Source organism: Schistocerca gregaria, chromosome 7, assembly GCF_023897955.1.
Source record: "Schistocerca gregaria isolate iqSchGreg1 chromosome 7, iqSchGreg1.2, whole genome shotgun sequence".
Lineage (NCBI taxonomy): Eukaryota > Metazoa > Arthropoda > Insecta > Orthoptera > Acrididae > Schistocerca > Schistocerca gregaria.
The window spans coordinates 429,584,332-429,606,502 of NC_064926.1; the positions used below are offsets into that span (position 1 = coordinate 429,584,332).

Below are 22,171 nucleotides of genomic sequence, written 5' to 3' on the forward strand. Positions count from 1 at the left end.
TCCCCTCGGATAGACTGTTGGCCTGGTGCAAGTCTTTCGATTTGACGCCACTTCGGAGACTTGAGCGTCGATGGGGATGAAATGTTGATGATTAAGACAACACAACAACCAGTCCACGAGCGGAGAAAATCTCCGACCCAGCCGGGAACTGAACCCGGGCTCTTAGGTTTGACATTCTGCCACGTTGACCACTTGTTTTTTTTTTTAATCTAATTTTGTTCGTTTTCGTTCGTTGCAACTGATCGGTGCGGGCGTCGCAAGACACCAGTTTCAGTTCGTCGTTGATCTACTAACTCAGTTCTTTTGTTACAGAGGGCAGCTAACCCTCTGACCAAACACGCTGAGCTACAGTGCCGGCTATCCAATCAGCTCCCTAGACTTAGAACTACTTAAACCTAACTAACCTAAGGCCATCACACACATCCATGCGAGAGGCAGGATGAGAACCTGCGACCGTAGCAGTTTTCTAAGGATCTTGCGACAATCTCATAAGGCAACCTTCAACGAACAAAGGATTGAGCGATCAGATTCTGTATGTTGTCCTCCCGGTTCACCGGAGGAGAATCCGTTGAATTTCAGACTATGGGAACATAAAAGGCATGTGTGTATGCCCAACTCATGGACAATGTGCAGACTGTATAGGACAGTGTGACGAATGCATAAGACGCAGTGTAAATCGCAAGGTATATCTGAAGAAGTACGTAATTCACTGCGAAGAAGAGTTGAAGGATGTGCCTGGTACGTGGTAACCACATGAAGAAGTGCCAGTAGTGTCTACTATTATGTAACAAACACAAGGGAACGCGAGGACAAATAGGCCCATAAGTATATCAACAACATGCATTATAGGATATTTTGTTACAGTTTTGACAAGTGCTAACTCCTGTGAGAATAAATGGTACTTTTTTTAGACGCCCTGTGTTATATGGGAATGCAGAACCGGCCCAATGGTGAAAACACCATCCTGATGAAGCCATTTGACACAATGGACGAAACTTTTGTCTGTAAGACAACATAATGACGTGTTCACTTACTCGGAAACGTTTCACTGGAGATGACAATGATCGCGGATGCTTTCGATCGCAGAGGTGAACAATGCATTATTATCGCCATGCGACAAAAATTTCTCGATGCAAATGGTATATTAAGCGGATAGATTTAGCTAGTACTTCTACTTCTAAAATTGTTGTCAATAATAAATGATAATATTTTTTAGATACGGTGAGTCACATAAAAGAATCAACAGGAAATGTAAGTGGTATCTGTATTCATACGTAACAATTTCTAGTTGTTTAGGAGTCATGAAGTACAATCTTTTGGAAGATGGCTGTTCATTTAAACACCCTTCATTTCGACTGTGTACCTTTGCACATCGATTACAGGGAAAGATCTTTGGTGTATTTTCAGAAATCTCGACTGTCGATTTCCGTAGCCTTCCTGCTACACGGTGAATATTTATGTTTCATTGGCGATCTTTGGAGTGAGTATCTTAGCCAACGAACGCTAGGGGCGTTGTGGTGCCACGTGTCAGCGTAGTATTTGAAGGAAAGAAAGCGGGCGGTTAAAGGTGGTAGTGGTAAAGAGTTTTAGTGAAGCAACCAACCTGTTATTGACAGGTGTGCGCAGTCTTAAGCGGGTTTGTCATGTTGTTCATTGCATGTTGTTATGAGTTAGTCGATGTTGAGCAGTTCTGCGCGTGAATTGCATGTTATTGTTAGCTAGTGCAAGCAGGCAGTGCCAGAAGAGGGCGGTTGGAAATTATTTATATCGGACAAGCTGTGATCTGATAATTCTGTTGCCACTCAGTTGAGGGGAAAGAGTGTTACTTGTAACGGTACTGAGAGTGGTTGTGTCTGAGACAGCGAACTGTGTTTTTATTTTTAGCTTGATTGATTTTGACAAGCAGATGTCCTTCTCTATATATTCTTCTCAGTGATCCCTGGTAGAGTGTTACTGCTTTACTTTCCTCACGACTTCGGGCGTATCACAGTGGCGATTAGGGTGGGCTCAGTACGCAGCGTGCGCTACCTACAAACGGTTCAAATGGCTCAAATGGCTCTGAGCACTACGGTACTTAACATCTGAGGTCATCAGTCTCCTAGACTTACAACTACTTAAACGTAACTAACCCAAAGTCATCACACACATCCATGCCCGAGGCAGGATTTGAACCTGCGATTGCAGCAGCAGCGCGGTTCCGGTCTGAAACGCCTACAACCGCTCGGCCACAGCGGCCGGTCGTTACGTTCGCGTCCAGTATTTAACGCGTGATGGGAAGTTAGTTAATTATTGTTTTCATTCATCAAACAGGTGGGAAACATTTCTGTATTTTTCTTAGTATTTCCGATAGAGAAATCGAGCGAAATGCAGCTGCGTTAAGTGAAGCGGAAGCTCCGTGTTGTATTAATTTACGCCAACTTTTGTTGTAGTAATTATTTTAATAAACCAGAAAGTTATTTCAATTTACATATTTCTTTACCTTGATCAGGCTAAAGTTCCCTTGTACCTTTTCTGCAATAATAGTCTATAAATATTTTGTGATTAATGCTAGTGTCGATTATTAACTTTTGCTGCCTCAGTAAGGTGTCAGAGTTGTTTGTTAGGGTCAGTTTTATAAGTGTCATGCTGCGGAACGACGAAATTGGACCTTCCGAGTTTTTATTCTTATCTGGTGGTGTGGCGTTGTCAATCCGTGTATGAGTATCTCCTTTGAACAGACCCCAGGAACTTTATTTTCCACATTTTGTGTTAGATGCTACCTCCGTTCTGCTAGAAATGCAGGAAATTGTTCGTCAACGACTTTCACTAATATATGTAAAGTCCTAGGCTGCCATGCCAGTTTTGTCAACGCCACGGACGATCTTCGTAACCTTTCTCTTTAAAAATAATGTTTTCGGGCGTCTTGCCTTTCAACAAGTTCCTATGTAACTGGCTGCAACTGCTGCCACGATGTCGCAGTTGGCAGCTGCAAATTATATTCTTGCTCCAGCTCCGTGTTTTATTTGAAAGTAATTTAGCTGCCAAAGCGAGCAAAGTAGGTCGAGCAAACACGGAGCAATTATCTCCGCCGCTAAGGCTCAAGAGGCCGACCTAGCGACGTTGCTGCGGCGGGCACGTGCCTGACAGTGGAATTCCCTCACCACGTTTTCGCTGTACCCCACGCAGTGGGTACTGAAGCATACTGATGGACGCATTTCACTCCTGACGTGAGACTAAGAACGTATAATTGTGGTTGTATTTATTAATTATTCCAGCAGGTTAAAATGATTGCAATAAGATACACTGAACGAAGGGATTAGTGATTATGATGACGGTGCCTGACAGGATATTTTGTAGGAATCTGCACTCACCTCGGTCTCCACTGGCTGATAGGATGGCCAAATACTGGAGTACCGCAAGAAGGTTCAGACTAACACTGTGCAAACTACAGAAGTGCTTGACGATCACTTATAACTCGATTAGTAAAACCCTTCCAAAAAAGGTAAAAAACCTATATTCAAACATCAGTTTTCTGCAAGAACGTACTGTGATATAGAAAACGATTCAGAGTAGATATTACTTGTAGGTCAGCCTCGCTTTCTGATGTACGAGAGATATTCCGAAAGTACGCTTCGTCCTCATTTTTGAAACGGAAACATTATTGTCAATACGAAATACACCATTGTATCATGAACTATACACCTTGCGCTATTCTTTGACGTAGTCGCCACCGATATTAAGACATCGGTCCTAGCGTGTAATTAGTTTGAAGAAATCACCCGTAAAACTCTGTGCCTTGCTATCCAACGAATTGCCTCATATCCCTTTCCACCTCTGCGTCGGTTTCAATGTGAAGGGATGCCCACTTCCATCTACATCCACCAGACTCTTTCATCTTTCCCTGAACATGCGACCAACATTTTGAAGAGACATAAACTCTTTACCATACACGGGCTGTAGGCTTTCATTTATGGTGTAGACACTAGCCCCAAGTGCCCGTCCATACCTGATCACAGCAATTCGGCGGCCGTATTGTCAGTACACATCCTTCTCCCATCGTGATTTATGGTTGAATAACCCCTGGCACGTCGGTCTGCTGCCACTCTCTCTTCTCCGGCACTTTGCGCATGCGTCATTCCTCTTCCGTCGTTGAACCAACAACGGGTGTGGATTCATATGGCGTTTGCTTGTATCATTTGGTGTACCATAGTCACTTTCAAAGGTGATCACGAAGTTTACAGTGATTTCTATGTGAGGACTCAGATTTATGCTCATGACTACCCGAAGCCTACTATAAAAATGAAACCCAATATTTTCCAAAGAGTAGGCCTGTCATTCCTTTCTTCTGGTTCCATTACTGCTTCTGGCGACTGAAAAACCAAATAACGGCAAACCCATCCAACTGTAGTTGATAGCGAAGCCTAATGCCAGGTTGTGGCTAAAAATCGGCAGTGATCTCGGTCAGCGGACAGATTTTATGAATGCCTGAAGCTGCTCAGGAAATCAACTGGAAAGTAAAAGCAGACTCACTAGACTAAAACCGTCACATAAAGTTCTTCTCAATCGATTTACAGTACAGGCAAATGAACCGTTAGAGAGACCTATGTGAACTATGCACAACCAGAATTTTTGATGGAACTCGATACAACGAACCACTTATTTGGAGAAACATTAAGTAATCCGTAAGTAACTGATGACGGAATGTGTGAAATTTGAAAGGTCATTTAGTTTACAAGACGGATCTTCTTCTGAATGGAGAAAAATTACTAATGGTGTTCCACAAAAATTATATGTTGGGACTTCTTTTGACTATGTTATGCTGATAAAGTTCCAAGAGTGAATTTTACTCGCAGTATGTCGTAGTCAAGCTCGTTCTAGATGCAACAAAAAACGTAAAAAAAACTGAAACATGTGTACTGTATAGTGTACTGGCAATCAGTAACTCAGGTAAAAAAAAGTCACTTCATACAGGTCTGTACTGGTGGGTATGTTTGTTAATCGGTGCGATCGAGGAGGATCCTAAAAAATAACTTTCACTTTCGGCCAACTGCTGAATATATTGCGCTGTAAACACTCAGAATATGAAATATTTCCTGCACTGACATCAGTATGCTATTTGTCACTTGGCGAAGCGCGTTTATTTCTTTTATGAAGTGAGTGTTGGTGTAAATGGTTAATAAAATTTAAGTTTTCGTTCCGAAACGCAGTGGGTAATGAAAAGAACGAACTTGCACTGCTGATAATGTTGTTTTTATCATAATGACCGCAATAGGAGCGCTTCATTGTGGGAATATCACCGACAGAAGCAGCTAAACAACTGCGAAGAGACGTCACGTCAATAAATGTACGAAAGAAAGTGAAGACATTTAAAGAAACACGCCAAAATGGTAGGTGTAGCAGCGAAAGGGAGGTGGCCCATTCCCCTGGCAATTGTTGGTGAAGTTGCTGTAGCTATAGCTGACCGCTCAGCACGTGCCTCAAATTCTGCACCTTCCTGCGGGTCCGGGGCTTAGAATAGGCCCAAGGTAGCCCTGCCTGTTGTAAGAGGCGTCTAAAAGGAGTCTCACACTTTTCGGCCCAATGAGTTCAGGTCCCAGTCTGTGGTTTGACCTGCCACTTTCCAAATTCTACAGAAGTGCGGGCCATATAGTGAAGGACGCCTTACGTGGTGCACGAGTTATTCATAGTGCCTGTAGATCCGATCTCCTGAATGTCTTGTCATTGCTTTGCATCACCACCTGCAATTCAACTACTTGGGCGAGGACACTTTCTGGGGTATGTCATCTTCTTCCGTTGTCTCCAGCCCTCTTTCGCCCCCATGACGATATTGGATTTCTCTCCGTCCAGTATCCACCACGGTAGCCAGACCGTTGTGGTGGAGCCCTCATGTACCCATTTGGTAGTAGCCACCTGACAACACAGGGATAGCACTGCTGATGCCTGAACTTTAAGCTCTTCACTCATGCCAAGGAGTAGGTACCTGTCTTCCTGGGGCTTCAGGACTCCCGGAAAAGGCCATAATGCCAGTTGGCCTTTGCTGTAGCTAGGTGGCGCCCGTGGGGAGAGCAGCTGTTCGGAAAGGGTGGCATCAGGGCGGATGACCCGCAATGAAGCGGACTGTCATCTCTTACTGGTGACTGTACGGCATCAGCTGTCTCTAAGAAGGGCAGGATCGAATACAATGCCTACAGGTATGACCGTAAATCGTTTCCCTCCCGCTCTACGCCATGAGAGGAACGTAGGGCTACAAAACGGAGAGAACTATATTCACCTAAGTTTTTAGTCTGTAGTAGAACTGATGGGGACTCCTTTCTACTTTCTATTTTTTCGTTGAACACCTTGAGGATAAGTTTGGATAAGTGACAGAGCTGTCCAAGATGCGAAACGGCACTGTATTGATTCAGACAGCATCCCCTGCACAATCCCAAGCGTTACTCACTTGTGACAAGCCAGGTGATAGTCCTGTTTCTGTCACTCTCAATGAAAGCCTCTACATGATCCCGGGGATCATTTTCCATCCCTTTCTCCTCTTGTAGTATGATGACGAGTACCGCGTGAATTTAGAGTGGCGGGGTATTCATATCATCCAGAGAGTTTACAGGGAACCCAAAGACGACAGTGTTGCTACCGGTACTTTCATCTTAGCCTTTGAGGATGGTTCATTGCCTGAAAAGGTCAAGGTGATGGTTTACGCTTGTGACGTTAAACTATACGTCCTTCCCCCTATGCAGTGCATTAAATGCTGGAAGTTGGGGTATATGTCTTCCCACTGCACTTCCAGCGCCACAAGTCGAGACTGTGGACGTCCACTGCATCCAGGTACACTATATGCACCTCCTCCTACTTGCATCAACTGTGGAGAACACCACTTCCGCTCCTCGCCAGACTGCCCAGAACTCCAAAAGGGGCGGAAAATCATGAAGTACAAGACACTGGACAGGTTGACTTACACAGAGGCTAAATGTAAATTTGAAAGGTTACACCCTATTTGGTTGACGTCGACATCTGCTGCAGCTACGTCACCATCGATGTCCCAAGTGCAAGTGGTTCCTCACTCTGTGCCACGAACAATGGGCCCTCTGGGCCACCAGAATACATCCGTACACTTGTTGGTAGGGGGCAAACCCTCCTCCTTTCCTCCCAAAGCAAAGCCCCCCCCCCCCCCCCCCAAACACAGGGGACATTGGTCCCCTCCCCCCGCCCTCCCCCCCTGCCGGAGACGCAAAAGCCTCCTCCAGCTCCTCTCATGCAGAAGGGATATCTTGGCGGCCTCTCTACCAAGGTCTGCACTAATGCCATGGAGGACACTCCCCAGTGGCTCAAGGGGCATAAAGCTGCTGGATGAAGAGCTTCACGGTCTTCCTCTGTGTCTGAAGCTGCCTCAGAGAAATCTTCCCAGCAAGCCACTAAGGAGAAGCGAGAGAGCTAGCAAACTAAGAAGAAGTCTGCTAAGAAACAGGACCCTCTGGTGGCCCCAACATTGCCATTCCCTATCATTTCTGCATCTGAGGTTCGGTTGAGATCTTAGTGTCCCTTGTGGACTGGGATCTCACTGATGCCTCGTCCACCATAGAAATGGCTAGAAATACTCAATAGGTGGCATCAGATGACCTGGAGACAAAACCTGTCTCCTTGTGCACTCCACGCATTCTCAGCATCATGATAACGTAACCGTCCAGTGGAATTGCGGATGTTTTTCCACTACCTAACTGAGCTACAGCAACTCTTAAGCTTTACACCTGCTTTCTGCATCGGATTTTAGGAAACTTGGTACCCAGAAATTCAGACCTCAGTCCTCCACAACTATAGGCGATATTACAAGAACTATAATAACTATAATAGAGTGTCAGGTGGAATTTGTGTCCATGTCCTGAACTCAGTATGCAGTGACTCTGTGCTCCTTCAAACCCCATTTGAAGCTGTGGCTGTCAGGACCAGGACAAGGCAGGAAATAACTGTCTGCAACGTATATCTTCTTCCAGATGTGGCAGTACCCCTGAACACATTGGCTGCACTGATTGATCAACTCCCTAAGCCTAAGCACGGTGCTTATTGGCCGAGACAGAGATGTCGAAAATTTGCTGTCGCAACTCTACCAGTGCCTCTTAAATACAGGTTCCCCCACACACTTCAGAGTGGCCCATGGCCCGTATTCGGCCAATTGTCTCTCGGTTTGCAGTCCTGGCCTTCTCCCATCTATTCACTACAGAACATATGGCAACCTGTGCGGTAGTTACCCCAATCTTCCTGTGAGTGCCCCAGTGTCAGGCCCACGGGAACTTGCCCAGATGGGCTTTAAACAAGGCAGACTGGAACACTTTCAGCTCTCCTGTCACTGCTGAATAAACCCAATCCCACATGGTAACATCGATGTGGTGGTTGGGCAGGTAACTACAACGATGGTTTCTGCAGTGGAAAACATGATCCCTCGCTGTTTAGGGTGCCCTGGCGACAGACAGTTCCCTGGTGGTCGCCGGAAGTCGCCGAGGCAATTAAGGAGCGTCTACAGCGGCATAAGAGGCACCCTTCCCTGGAGCGCCTCATAGCCTTTACACGGTTTCGTTCCCGCGTTCGCCAGCGTATAAAAAAACGGAAACAGGAGTGTTAGAAGAGATGCGTCTCGACCTTCGGGTACCATACGTCACCTTCCCAAGTCTGGGCAAAGTTCAAACGAGTTTCTGGGTACCAGATCCCAACAAGTGTTAACTTAAATGGCGTGTTCTCTACCAACGCAAAGGCGATTGCCGAACACTTTGCTAAACACTATGCTCACGCCTCTGAATCGGAGAATTACCCTCCAGCCTTTCGCACTCTCAAACTTCAGATGGAATGGAAAGTCCTCTCATTCACTACACGCCACAGTGAACCCTCTAACGCCCCATTAACAGAGTGGGAACTCCTCAGTACCCCTGCATATTGCCCCGACACAGCTCCTGTGTCAGATCAGATCTACAGTCAGATGATTAAACATCTCTCCTCTGACTACAAGCGACACCTCCTCTTGATCTTCAATGGGATCTGATGCGATAGCGTCTTTCCATCGCACTGGCGGGAGAGCACCATCATACCAGTGGTCAAACCCGCCAAAAACCCGCTTGATGTGGATAGCTACTTGCTCATCAGCCTCACCAACGTTCCTTGTAAGCAGCTGGAACGTATGGTGTGTCAGCGGTTCGGTTGGATCCTGGAGTCACATGGTCTGCTGGCTCTGTGCCAGGGTGGTTTCCACCTGGGTCGCTCTACCACTGATAATTTTGTGTCCCTCGACTCTGCCATCCGAAAAGCCTTTTCCAGAAGCCAACACTTCGATGCCGTCTTTTTTGATTTACGAAAAGCACAAGACACTACCTGGCAACATCACCTTTGCCACATTATACGAGTGTCGTCTCCGAGACCCGCTCTCAGTTATTATCCAGAATATCTTGTCGCTTCGTACTTTCCATGTTCAAGTTGGTGCCTGTCATAGTTCCCCGCATATCGAGGAGAATGGTGTTCCGCAGGGCACTCTATTGAGTGTATCTCTATTTTTAGTGGCCATTAAACGTCCAGCAGCAGCTCTAGGGCCGTCCGTCTCACCCTTTCTGTATGCAGACGAGTTCTGCATTTCATATTGCTCTACCAGTACCTGTTGCCTACAGTGAGCCATCGATTAGGCGTAATCATGGCCTCTAGCCCACGGCTTCCAGTTTCCGGCCGCAAAGTCATGTGTTATGCAATTCTGTCAGGGTCGTACCGTTCATCCGGAACCTGAACTTTACCTTACTGACGATCCGCTCACTGTAGTGGAGACACGTCGATCTTTAGGACTGGTTTTCGACGCCCAGTTGACTTGCGCAGGTACATTCATTCCACTCAGTTTATGTGACTGTTTGCTGTGGTTTCAGAAGCTCCCTCAATCCGCTGGATCAGTATTCCTTCGAGGAGATAACCTGCAGGCCTGTTAAGTGTACTGTGATATCTACACGTTAAACGGACCTCCTTGTTCAGTTTGTGATTTCAGCTCTCTGAGATCTGCATCCTCACCACTGTTTTCATGCCACGTGAAACCTTATAGAAACCGGTAACGACCACATCATCGCTAAGCAATTTCAAGATGTGTGGCCTTCCAGATATCTGAACCTAAATCCATGTCACTTCTGCTTGTGGGGACACCTGAAAGGTCGTGTCTATCATGGACGTATTTTGAACCTTTCTGATGCGAAGAATAGCATACAACAACAAATCACTCGGATTAAATGGATATACTGCGAGCAACTGTCAACCGTGCCCGGCTACGGATGCCGCATGTTTCTGAATTGGGAGAGCATACTGAGCACACGTAACTTGTGTCCCATACATTAGTAAATCCTCCAGAACCACCATTCTAATGTGTTCGATCGTTCTTCCTCCTTTCCTGCGCCCACACGACATTGTAACTGCTTACAGCGCCTTAGCTTAAACTCGTCGCAGAAAGTGAAATTACTATTTTTTGGCAGCGTTCTCCGAGAGCGCACCCGTTAATGAATATAACTACGATGTTTCTGCGTCTCTGATGTATACAGCCACTGTGCAGCAGTATGAACACCGTTTAATTATAACCAAAAGTATATTTGTGAAGTTCGATAAATACAACAATGTAACATATAGTAAGAAATTTAAAATCGTGCTAGGAGTAGGGTGGAGTATAAAAACAAGAGAGCAATCTCTAGTACGTTCTAAAACTAGGTCTAAACACTGGTAGTGAAATATATATATATATATATATATATATATATATATATATATATATATATAGTTCAGAAGTATTACTGCTTGGTTGTAAAACATCGTCAATACAGTTTGGAGGAATGCCGAAAAGACAAAGCGCAAGGAAGCTAAAGAAGTTGTCCACACATTATTCCTAGTTCAAAGTAGTAGGCACAGCAAGACAGAGATCTGTTTAATGAAACAAACAGCTTACAAAAAATGTTTCTTTCTCTGAAGTATAAACTAGCAGACACCACACTAAAATACAAACAAAACAAAGGCTTAGACGACGAAGTAGCTAAACGAAAAAGAAATAGTAGCTTCATACAAAATTCTTTGGAGATACATTAGTGGAAGGATACTATGGAGTGTGTGATAACAGAAGATAGCCAATCAATAACTGCGTAAGAACCAAACTGATAAGGTACACATATACTTCACCGAAAACGTCCTGAGGATTAATATACTGAGATACGAGAAATAAATTTCTAAATTTTTTACCGCTTCAGCAAAGGAAATCCATTCTGTAAAACTTGAAGACATAAAAAACCAAATATTTCATCTCTGGTGCTCCAGGAGCATCTTAAGAAGACTGAGAAGCGAGCACTAGAATATGTGGACAAGTAACATAAATGAGGAAATATTATAGCAGATTATCTCATAAAAGATTTGAGAATTTAAGTGAGTTACCGAGAGAGACTTCGATGAAGGTTGTTAAACCAGGCTTCAGACTCTCTCCGGTTGTTCGATTGGACAGTCTGCAGATAAGTATCGTGTCTTGAAGGTCTCAGGGAAATGTCGAAGGGCGAAGAAATTGTTCTTACGTTGTTCACTGAATGTAAAAATATTTTAACTGTCAATAAATGCGATATAGTTGCTACAACAAAGACAAATAGCCCATAGTATCTGCTAACATGCTAGAAGTAATCTTTTGAAACCTTTCAAATGGTCCACATACTTAGAGATAATACGAAGAAGCTGTCGAAATAGGTAGTACAGATTGTAGTACAGGAGGTTAATGAAGTCTATGTAATTTGCTGGAAGTGTTGTCAGAAAGAACGGTGCATCTGTAAAAGAAGTCTCTTGGTGCTAGTGCGTCGAACTGCAGAATTGCTCCACAAGCGTGTGGAGTCGTTATGAAGATGGAATGAGAGTGAATGGCGAACTAATTGAGAAGCACTTTGTTAGGATAGTAACAGGCCAGTAGCCCTTTCGAAAGAGATGCTCACGTAAATCAAATTGAAATGAATTGCAGCTGTTTCAAAGAAAATGCCTTTTTTGCATGTTGCAAATCGAAATTTTTATTTTTATTTATGCATCCAGACTCGTTTCGCATTTTTTACAAGACATCTTAAGCGGATGTCCTGAAATATTACATGATTTACCAATTTTTACTCACAGGTTATGGTTTCTCATCTAGGTTTCAAATTTAAAAACAGTTCGTTAACTTTTTTATGAAATGGAAAGGTACTTACAGGTAACTTCTAATTCATTGCATCTAAGCAAACTGCTTTTTCTCATCTGGCAACCAGGTGGACATCTTACAGTTAACTTTCAGTTCACTGTTTACGTTACACATCACTGTAACTGCCATCTTTTTAATGCAGGGTTTCATTGCTTATATGCAATGAATTAGAAGTTACTTGTAAGTACCTTTCCATTTCATAAAAGAAAACGTTAAGGAACTGTTGTTAGATCGATAACCTAGGTGTGAAACCATAAAGTATGTGTAAAAATGGACAAATCATGTAATGTTTCAGGACACCCACTGAAGATGCCTTTTAAAAAATGCGAAACGCGTCTGGCTGCATAAATAAATAAAAATTTCGATGTGCAGCATGCAAAAAAAGGCATTTTCTTTGAAACAAATGCAATTTATATACAGATGCTGCGAAAATGTCCACTGCAAGAAACGTGTCAAACTGAAATGTTTGAAAGAAGAACGAAGTCGTTCTCGTCGTGCAGTTTGGCCTAGATTTAAAGAACAGGTATTCGAGGAAAACTGCAACAAAATAGGGTACGTTCATGGTACATCTCGTACAAGAATCATATGAATAAATCAAATGACATTAGGATGTCAATCAGGCCTAAAGTAAACCATTTTCCCTCGTTTCATCAGCTTTTTGCAGTAACGTGAAAAATCACTCATATCGGTATGAAGTACTTTCTAGAACGGGTGCTACTGAGGCTTGCGGCATAGTTTAATTTCAGTTGATGATAAACAGCTCCTGGTTCTTTCACCATCAGCAAATACTGAGATGTGCCTCAAGGTCATATTCATTAGAAAACGTCATCTCTAATGATTAGACCGCGGATTTTAGGTAAGAACCTATTTTGTTCCTGAGTTCCTACTTGCATAAAAATTTCTACTTATGCGTTTCATGGCTATTTACACTTAATAGCGTTAATTCTATGGGACCTAAAAAAGCCTATTTCGACGTTAGTGCCTATTTTTGCCTATTTTGGCTTTAATATCCTAAAAAGTGCCTATTTCATCATATAAGACAGTGGCTCCAAGTTTTTCCAAGCTATACGACAGATGGAAAAAAATATTTTCTGCCCAGCGTGCAGCATGGTGGCTAGTTTATATGCACTCGTGCTTCGTATTTGCCTAACACGTCGGTCTTTTTTATTTTTTTATGTCGCTATCCCTCTTAATACCAAATACTCTTTATAGGTGTTCTATTATTCATGTGTAAAAAATAGATCAGATCTTTAGGTCAAAACCTCCTTTTTTTCTGCCGGCCGCGGTGGTCTAGCGGTTCTAGGCGCTCAGTTCGGAACTGCGCGACTGCTACGGCCGCAGGTTCGAATCCTGCCTCGGGCATGGATGTGTGTGATGTCCTTAGGTTGGTTAGGTTTAAGTAGTTCTAGGTTCTACGGGACTGGTGGCCTCAGATGTTAAGGCCCATAGTGCTCAGAGCCATTTTTCTTGTTTTTTTTTCTTAAGCTCCAATTTGCATATAATTGGTACTTATGTGTTTCATGACTAAACTGAATACCGTTAGTTCTATAGGACCTAAAATTGCGTATTTCGACGTTGACGCCAAATTTTGCCTATTTCGGCATCAAAATCCTAAAAAGTACCTATTTCGTTAATCTGACATAGAGTTCTTGTGTTTTCAAAGAGTAGAAAAAGGAAGTAAACTTAGGGCTTTACGTCTCGTGGAAGGCGAAGGTCGTTAGAGATTGTTTACAATTCCTTTGCTTGCCTTACTACCAACAGCACTCGGCACGGTTGAATGGTCATCCATCCAAGTGCGCGCCGAGAGCGAGTGCTTAACTTCGGTGAGCGAATGGGAACTGGTCAAAGATTTGAGTTACCCATTAGAATCGAACGTGGGAGTACTTAATGTTACATATGAAAATATTTCGTTCGTAGGATTCTGGCCAGCTGTGTATTTTCGCAAAGAAACGGTTTCATAGGCCTTAAGCTGAACACGGATTTAGAAATCACAATGTTAATCGTAGACGCCTTCTATAGCTAAATTACTGCCCTTCGCACTTTTCCTCGCTGCTGTCTACAGGCTGTCCTATCAAACTACTGATCCGTGGAAGGTATTATACTTGAATTTTCCGGTTCGAAAAATAATGTGCTAGTACTGGGATGTTTTCATCTGAAGCACCGGTAGATTCCATTCGCTTGTTCAGAAGTGGCGGCCATCTATCAGGTGCCATATGTCCAGCAATGAGTACGGTACTTCACCTACAGCTCCCATGCACCGCAGTTAAGAAAAAAAAAAGTCATCGTTCAGTTTTCCCAGCGAAACATATCAGTACTGACAAGCACCACAGTTTTTCACTAGAAAACCTAGAAAAGATTTTGGTTATTTATTGTGAACGCAACTGTGGTCAGAATATGTGAAACTAGGAATGTATTAATTAAACCATTGCCACATTTTTTTTATGGAGATCTTTATATTGCAGGAACTCAAAAATATTTGGAGTTATGTTCAAAATTAATGTTGTAGATTGCTGTGCTCTGTAACTGTGTATATATTCATTCTCCTTGTTTTAATGACTGATAAGATGTTCATACTGTCAACACTGTGTATTTTAATTTATTTTTATTTTCTCGGCATTTTTATTAGAGCCTATTTTAGGTTTTATATAGCTTAAATGAGCTACTGAAGGAGCCTATTTTAGGTGCCTAATACACACCTTTTTACGACCTAAAAATCCGTGGTGTGCTAATGACATCATCGTCGATGGGTTATTAAGATTTATCTTATTTCTTTTCATAGCTTTCTCGTACAGAATGAATGTTGTGGTGTCATCTGTAATGCAGAATCATCTTCAATTTGCACTTTCTTTGCCTAATGTAAGAATACTATCACCTCCGATATCTTCAGAAGGAATCTAGAGGCGCGATAAGGCAGCTGGCAAGCCATCTCGTTTCAAATAGCGGAACACCCTGTGTACTCGTACTTTGTCCAAGAACGCTCCAGCTGTCCTTCAGTCAAAGCGTCCACTTAACCCCAATTACAGTGATGGGCGTATCGTCCGTATCCTTACAACCAGAGGGGAGCAGAGGTGGTCCCAAGTCCAAGTGAAGGGATTAACGTCCGCTTTGGTGTTAAGCGCCGCCTCCGTCTACCAACCGTAATTTAGGTTCGAACTCTCCTCGAAGTCCATCGCTTCTCTATTGGTACTGATTGCCTTCTGCATCGTTGAACACCTTGCAAAAGTATTGTCACCGATAGTTTGAATAAGATTTAGGAGCAAATTTCTATTTATGAATGTCACATTCACTAATAAAGCAGTGTTGGTTCTAATATTGTCGGAAGCTTCTAGAAGAAATGAACAATGAACGGGACGACTATTTTCTTTGACGACTGAAATGAATAAATCTCATCTACTGTCTTTAGAACAAATTTTGCGTTATTCGCAGTACATTACAGGACATAAGTATCATAGATTGGTAAGAACACAGTAAGCGGCCCCGGAGTCTTTGTGTTACAACTCAACCGATAAAATTTCTACGTGTGGTAATAGTCATTTTGATATTTTTCATACCTCTGAGGGCGGTCCATGAATCACACATGGATGGCTCAATCGGTGAAGCACCTGCCTGTAAAAAGCGAAGGTTCCAGATTCGAGTCCCAGGAGGGTGCATAGTTTCAAATTTTCGTGAGGTTTCAAATCACTTTAAACTCGGTTGTAGAGCGAAAATTCATTTTAGCTTTTTCAGGTTGTCGTTTTGGAAATCAATGTAATCTGGGAACGTTACAAGAACATAAGTTTGTTTGTGGTATCTGCCATACAGTCTGTAGTCGTGCTAGGAGAGTAAGACGACAAGCGGAATACCAATGAAAACTACACGTACCTTCAGTGAATACCATAAATGAATCACCTCCATTTGTGCCTATAGGATAACTCTGTCAGGCAAATAATCCGTCCTGGGAGTATGCCGTACTGTCGATAAAGTGCTTCGGCATGTTCCTCGTGTTCAACATTGTACCTTTTAGCGTTCTGCCTGTCTGTTCGGTTCTGGAGTCGTGACAGTGACATATTTTCGCCACTTTGAATATTAATTACGAAGACTGTTAGTGACCTTCCCATGTGAGCTACATGCTATTATGTTCATGCTTTTGTGGTTTTTAGCCTAATCTGTATCTTGTAGAGCTGTAAGTCACTGCGTAATTGACTGGGATGTCTATGGATTCATTGCAGGGGGTAGAGACAGAAGTATTTCTTAACACGTTTCCCGAAAATTGTCTTGAACGGACAATTTGACTGCCTACACGCAGTGGAAGTATTTAAGACCCAGTAGTGGCCATCAGTCCTGACGTTACCGACTGCGTCAGTATAGAGACAGTGCTTCGTGAATATCATGTCATCTTGGTGACTATGATTAGTCTTGGAACGTATTTCTCATAGAAGAACTAGATAAGCAGGTGTTAGTACCCCACTTAGGAAACGAGCTGACATCATTTAGCTCCAGTAAGATGGACTAAAATAATAACGGGCAAAGTTTAACCAAATTGTAAACGCATGCTCTGGAGAAATATGTGCCGAGTAAGTAGATTAAGGATGGAAGAGATCCACGGAGGTTTCGAAAAGAGCTGAGAGAGTGAAGGCTTCTGCATTCTCAATTCAAAGGGGAGCGCGCAGATGACGACAGACAAAAGTTAGTAGCCATTCGTGCGTCCGTAAAAGAATCGACGCGCCCAACATACAATAACTACCATCGCCAAATCCTAGCGAAAGGCCGTGCCGAGAAAATAGCTAAGCGGGTCTAATGCTTTTCCAGTCTGCTGTGGTAGTAGAAAGATAGGAAAAAGCCGTAGAAAGGAAGAAAAAGGACATTAGACGACTGAGCGGACGGAGCGCAACACCGTAATGGCGGGAATCACGGAAGCAGACCGTAGAGGAAAACAAGTTTACAGCAGCACCATGGATATATAAATCGCCCTAATTTTACTGTTTTTTTTTTAAATTCTGACAAGTACAGATTTTAACCTTGACATCTACATATTTTAATTAAAAAAAAGATCTACTGAATACAGTACGTGCAAATGGAATGTAACAAATGTACCAGACGCCACCTGTCGGTAATAGTGATATAATTAATATAAATGACGTGCACTCAGCCAACCAATTTTATGTGACGTAGCATGTGATAATTGCTGGATTTGGACGGGTTACTCCTGTAACTGAAATATCAGGTACGTTCTGGTACATTTGATGTTGATTAGATAGGATGAAAAAGATTTGCTTCCGTGAAAAAGTAAATAAGTATCATTATTTTTACAGATCTGAAGATGGTTCTGAATGAACCGAAACCGGTCATATGAATAAAAAAATTTGCAATCAAGACGGATTTCAAGTATCATTAGAAAAAGGAAAGTTGGAGTTTTAAATTTCGCGTTTAAGAAATAGGTAACTCAAGAGGATCGTATTAACATACCATAGTTTGACAATTGAAGAGACTCCGATGTGGAGGACATACGCATCCCTGGCGTAGAGAGCAACTGAAGGCGTCAAAAACAAGTTAGTTGCCATGCCTGTAGAGAGTTCCGTTTCAGCGGGCGCTGTGGCCGAGCGGTTCTAGGCGCTTCAGTTCGGAACCCCGCTGCTGCTACGGTCGCAGGTTCGAATCCTGCCTCGGTCATAGATGTGTCTGATCTGCTTACGTTATGTCCATTATACTTGTCCGGGCTGTTGTGCCGTGGTCGGTTGATGAATTTTGTCTCAATTCCCAACGTTTCGTCTCCGACTGCGGGAGACATCTTCATGGGGGTCCGTAGGTCGATAGAAGGTCCAACACACCCACTGGCTCGCTACTGACTGCCGCTAAACTCCGTCTCCGCGAGCTCCCGCGCCGCGGTGTGACGTCACGTGTTTTGAAAACGTCAGTGCAATTGGCCGCTGTCCGTCGCCGTCGATCGCCGTTGCCATCACCCAGTAGTGGACGGGTGGTACACATCTTCTGTAACACCGGCATTCATATACCGTTTAATTTCACGCCCTCCTCCTTTCGGTTGAAATTATTTGGGTGTTTAGCGATTTCGATTGCCTCCCTGTAGAGCCTTTCGTAGTATCCGCTTGTGGCCGCTAGTACTTGCGTCTCCTCGAAACGAATATTGTGGTTCCCTGGCTGGAAAGCATGCTCCGCAACAGCTGATCGTTCCGTTTCTCCTCTTCTACAGTTTCCCTTGTGCTCTTCCAAACGTTTAGAAACCGTTCGTTTACTTGTACCCACATAAACATCACCACAGCTGCATGGGATCCTATACACTCCATCTTTTTCCAAAGGTTTGCGAGCGTCCTTGGCAGGCTTAAGGTATTCCTATATCTTCCTGGTGGGATTGTAAATTACGGTAATATTCCGCTTCGTCAAGATCCTCCCTATTCTTTCCTTTACATTTTTAACAAACGGCAGGAATACCTTTGCAGTTGCCTGTACGTCAGTATGGTTTCTGCGTGGCTGCCTCAACGCACGTTTTATTTCGGCGGACGAATATCCGTTCTTCATTAATGCATTGTGGAGATGTTCCATCTCAGCGTCGAGCAACTCAGGTTCACAAATATTTTTAGCTCTGTCCTCTAACGTCTTGATAACACCCCGCTTCTGTTGTGAGTGGTGGTTCGAATCCCGGTGCAAATAACGGTCTGTGTGCGTGGGTTTGCGGTATACTGAGTGGCCCAAACTACCATTTTCGTTTCTAAAAACAAGCACATCGAGGAAATGTAATTTGCCGTCTACCTCCTCCTCCATTGTAAACTGAATTCTCGAGTTTATGCTGTTTAGGTGTTCGTGAAACCGGCTTAGTTCTTCCCTACCATGTCTCCACAGCACAAACGTGTCATCCACGTATCGGAACCATTTCTTTATGGAGAAATTTAAAGAACAGGCCTTAGGTACTGCCAGCAAAAAACCAAATGTATGGTATCTGCTTACATTAGTTAGGTGTAAGTTGTTCTAAGTCTAAGGGACTGATGACTTCAGATGTTAAGTCCTATTTCGGTTTTACAAAGAGTACTCTACGCTATGGGCCCCTTACTTAGCTTGCATGTAACGTGAATCTGTAGTCCAACGCAAATGCCGAAGCTATCAGAAAAACCACACAAGACTCCTATAAACATCCCAACATCGATTTGTTGCAAAATTCATAAATATGTTCTCAGCTCGAATATAATTAATTTCCTTGAAATGGAAGAGCTTCTCTCGATGAATCAGCATTGTTTTAGAAACCATCGCTCGTGAGAAATTCTGCTTGCCCATTTCTCAAATGATATCTTGTGAACAAGGGATGAAGGACAGCAGGCAGTTTCCGTATTCCTTCCTATCCAAAAAGCATTTGCACACACTACAGAATGTTAACCAAGGTACGATCCTACGAAACAACTGCCCAGTTATGTGAGTGGCTCTAAGACTTCTTGAGTTACAGAACGCAGTACTTTGTTCTCGAACAGTAGTGTTCATCAAAGACAAGGATATCGTCTGAAGTGTCCCAGGGAAGTGTTATAGGATCGCTGTTATTTTCTGTATACATAAATGATCTGGTAGAGAGGGCGAGAAGCAATCTGAGGTTAAAAAAATGGTTCAAAAAATGATTCAAGTAGCTCTGAGCACTAAGGGACTTAATATCTGAGGTCATCAGTACCCTAGAAACCTAAGGACATCACTCACATCCATGCCCGAGGCAGGATTGGAACCTGCGACCATAGCGGTCGCTCGGTTCGGGACTTAAGTGTCTAGAACCGCTCGACCACAACGGCCGTCAGTCTGTGGTTATTTGCTGATGATGCTGTGATGTTCGTGTAGGTGTCGAAGGCTAGTGACTTTAGTATGACTTAAGATGACATAGATATCGTTTCTGGTTGTTGTGCTGAATGGCAGTTAACTCAAAATGTAGAAAATGTAAGTCAATCATATAATGTACGAATACAGCATTGTATCCTGTTTGGCAAAGTCAGGTCGATTAAATAACTATTCCCAACGTTACAAAGCGCTATGAAATAGAACGAGCCTATAAGGATTCTAGTAGGGAAGGCGAGTGGTCGACTTTGGTTTATCGAGAGCATTTTAGGGTAGAGGGTCTCATCTGTACACGAGGCCGCGTATAGAATACTAGTGCGACCCATTTTTGTTTACTGATACAGTGTTTGGATTCCGCACCAGGTCGGGCCAAAGAAAGACACTGAAGCAATTCAGAGATGGGTTCCTAGATTTCTTACCAATAGGTTAAAACGACGCTCAAGTATTAGGGAGATGCTTCTGGGGCCTAAATGGGAGTCCCTTGACAGAAGACGATGTTCTTTTCGAGCAACACTGTTGAGAAACGAGCAGCGATGTGGTCCCGAATAGAACAATGATAAAGAAACTGTAGAATAAATATTTTACTTCCGTCTTTGAACACAAAACTTTTAGGCCTTTAGAGTACCAGTTTCGATCGTAATTATAATCTTCAAATGTGTTTTAAAACAAATCTTAATATATAAAAGCCACTACGGCTGCATTATATTAGAAAGTTTTAAAACATATCTGAAAACGGTCATCGCTGACCGAAACGGGTAGCTAAGAACCCAACAATTTTGTGATCAAAGACTGAAAAATCTTTTATTCTACTATTAAGAAAATATTGGAAACCGACATTTGAAGCTGACTGAAGAACGATACTGCATTTCGTGGTAGGATTCGAAGATCAGATTGGAGAAAATAGAGGTTACACGACAGTTATTTTTTCGTCGCTCTATTTTCGAGTAGAAAAGGAAAGGAAACGGCTGTTGGTGGTACAGGATATCATCTGTCAGGCACCGTACGGTGGCTTGCGGAATATGTATATGTAGATGGAAATGTACACGTGATTTTCATTTGGAACGAAGGCGGTTGTGGCGGAATCAGCGTACCTGAAATACAGCTGTGGTCGTCTTAATTATCACAGAAGTGATTAAATCTTTATCATCATTTGGTGTTTATCACATAATCGATATCCGTTATCAAGATTAAGAAATCGGTACCAGCTCCCTTGTTCGCAACCATAACGTAGAGCAGTGGACGTTGGATCCATATTTGGAATGGAAACGGAAGTGCCATGTGGCTAGGGCCTCCCGTCGGGTAGACCGTTCGCCTGGTGCAAGTACTTCGAGTTGACGCCACTTCGGTGACTTGCTTGTCGATGGGGATGAAATGATGATAAGGACAACACAACACCCAGTCCCTGAGAGGAGAAAATCTCCGACCCAGCCGGCAATCGAACCCGGGCCGTTAGGCATGTCATTCAGTCGCGCTGACCACTCAGCTACCTGGGGCGGAAATATTTGGAATGTGGTTGCGATACCAGTCAGATGTTCCGATTTATCTTGTTTGTCAACACCTTCAGTCATTACTGGGGAACATCGGGACTGTCGTGCAAATGGTCATTAGGCTCCGCTAGGATAGTCCTTCCATACTCCTATAACTTTTCTCAATTTCCTGTCCTCGATGATTTACACGTTATAGTCTCTTTTAGTTCTTTCGCTCAAAAGTAGCCTTACTATGCTGTTTGTATTACAGTGCAACCAGTAAACGTTCACCTCTTCCTCCTACCAACCGCTGTCAGAGTGACAAGAGGATTTACCAGAAGTATAACTGGGCGGGAAAGTGTGTTTGCCAAGTCTTCACGACTGATTGGTACCTATTTTGAACACTATGTGGAGAGGAACATTAAAACGCATATTGTTATATCTTACTGAGCCAGGTGATAATGTTGATACGTCGATGAACTAGCATAGGAGAGGACAACGATTGAAATTCCCATCCAGCCTTCCAGATTTAGTTTTCTATAACCAATCTTTTCACAATCGGAGCTCGCGATCCATTACTCAAACTAAGTTAAAACCTAATCAAGAGGTAAGACAAAATGTGATTGTGTAAAATTACGCTGTCTAAATACTACTGTACGTATCCCCTTTTCTTATTGTTTTGTCTCCGATGAGACTTTTGTTTAATACCTGCAATCGATTTCAAAGCACTAAAGCA

The 22,171-nt window shown here is 43.2% G+C and overlaps 1 protein-coding gene across 1 annotated transcript in view; it reads right to left on the reverse strand.

Moving 5' to 3' along the window:
- Positions 1-22,171, reverse strand: part of LOC126281483 (zwei Ig domain protein zig-8-like) — a 1,171,655-nt gene that overhangs the window by 15,870 nt on the left and 1,133,614 nt on the right. The window lies entirely within an intron of this gene.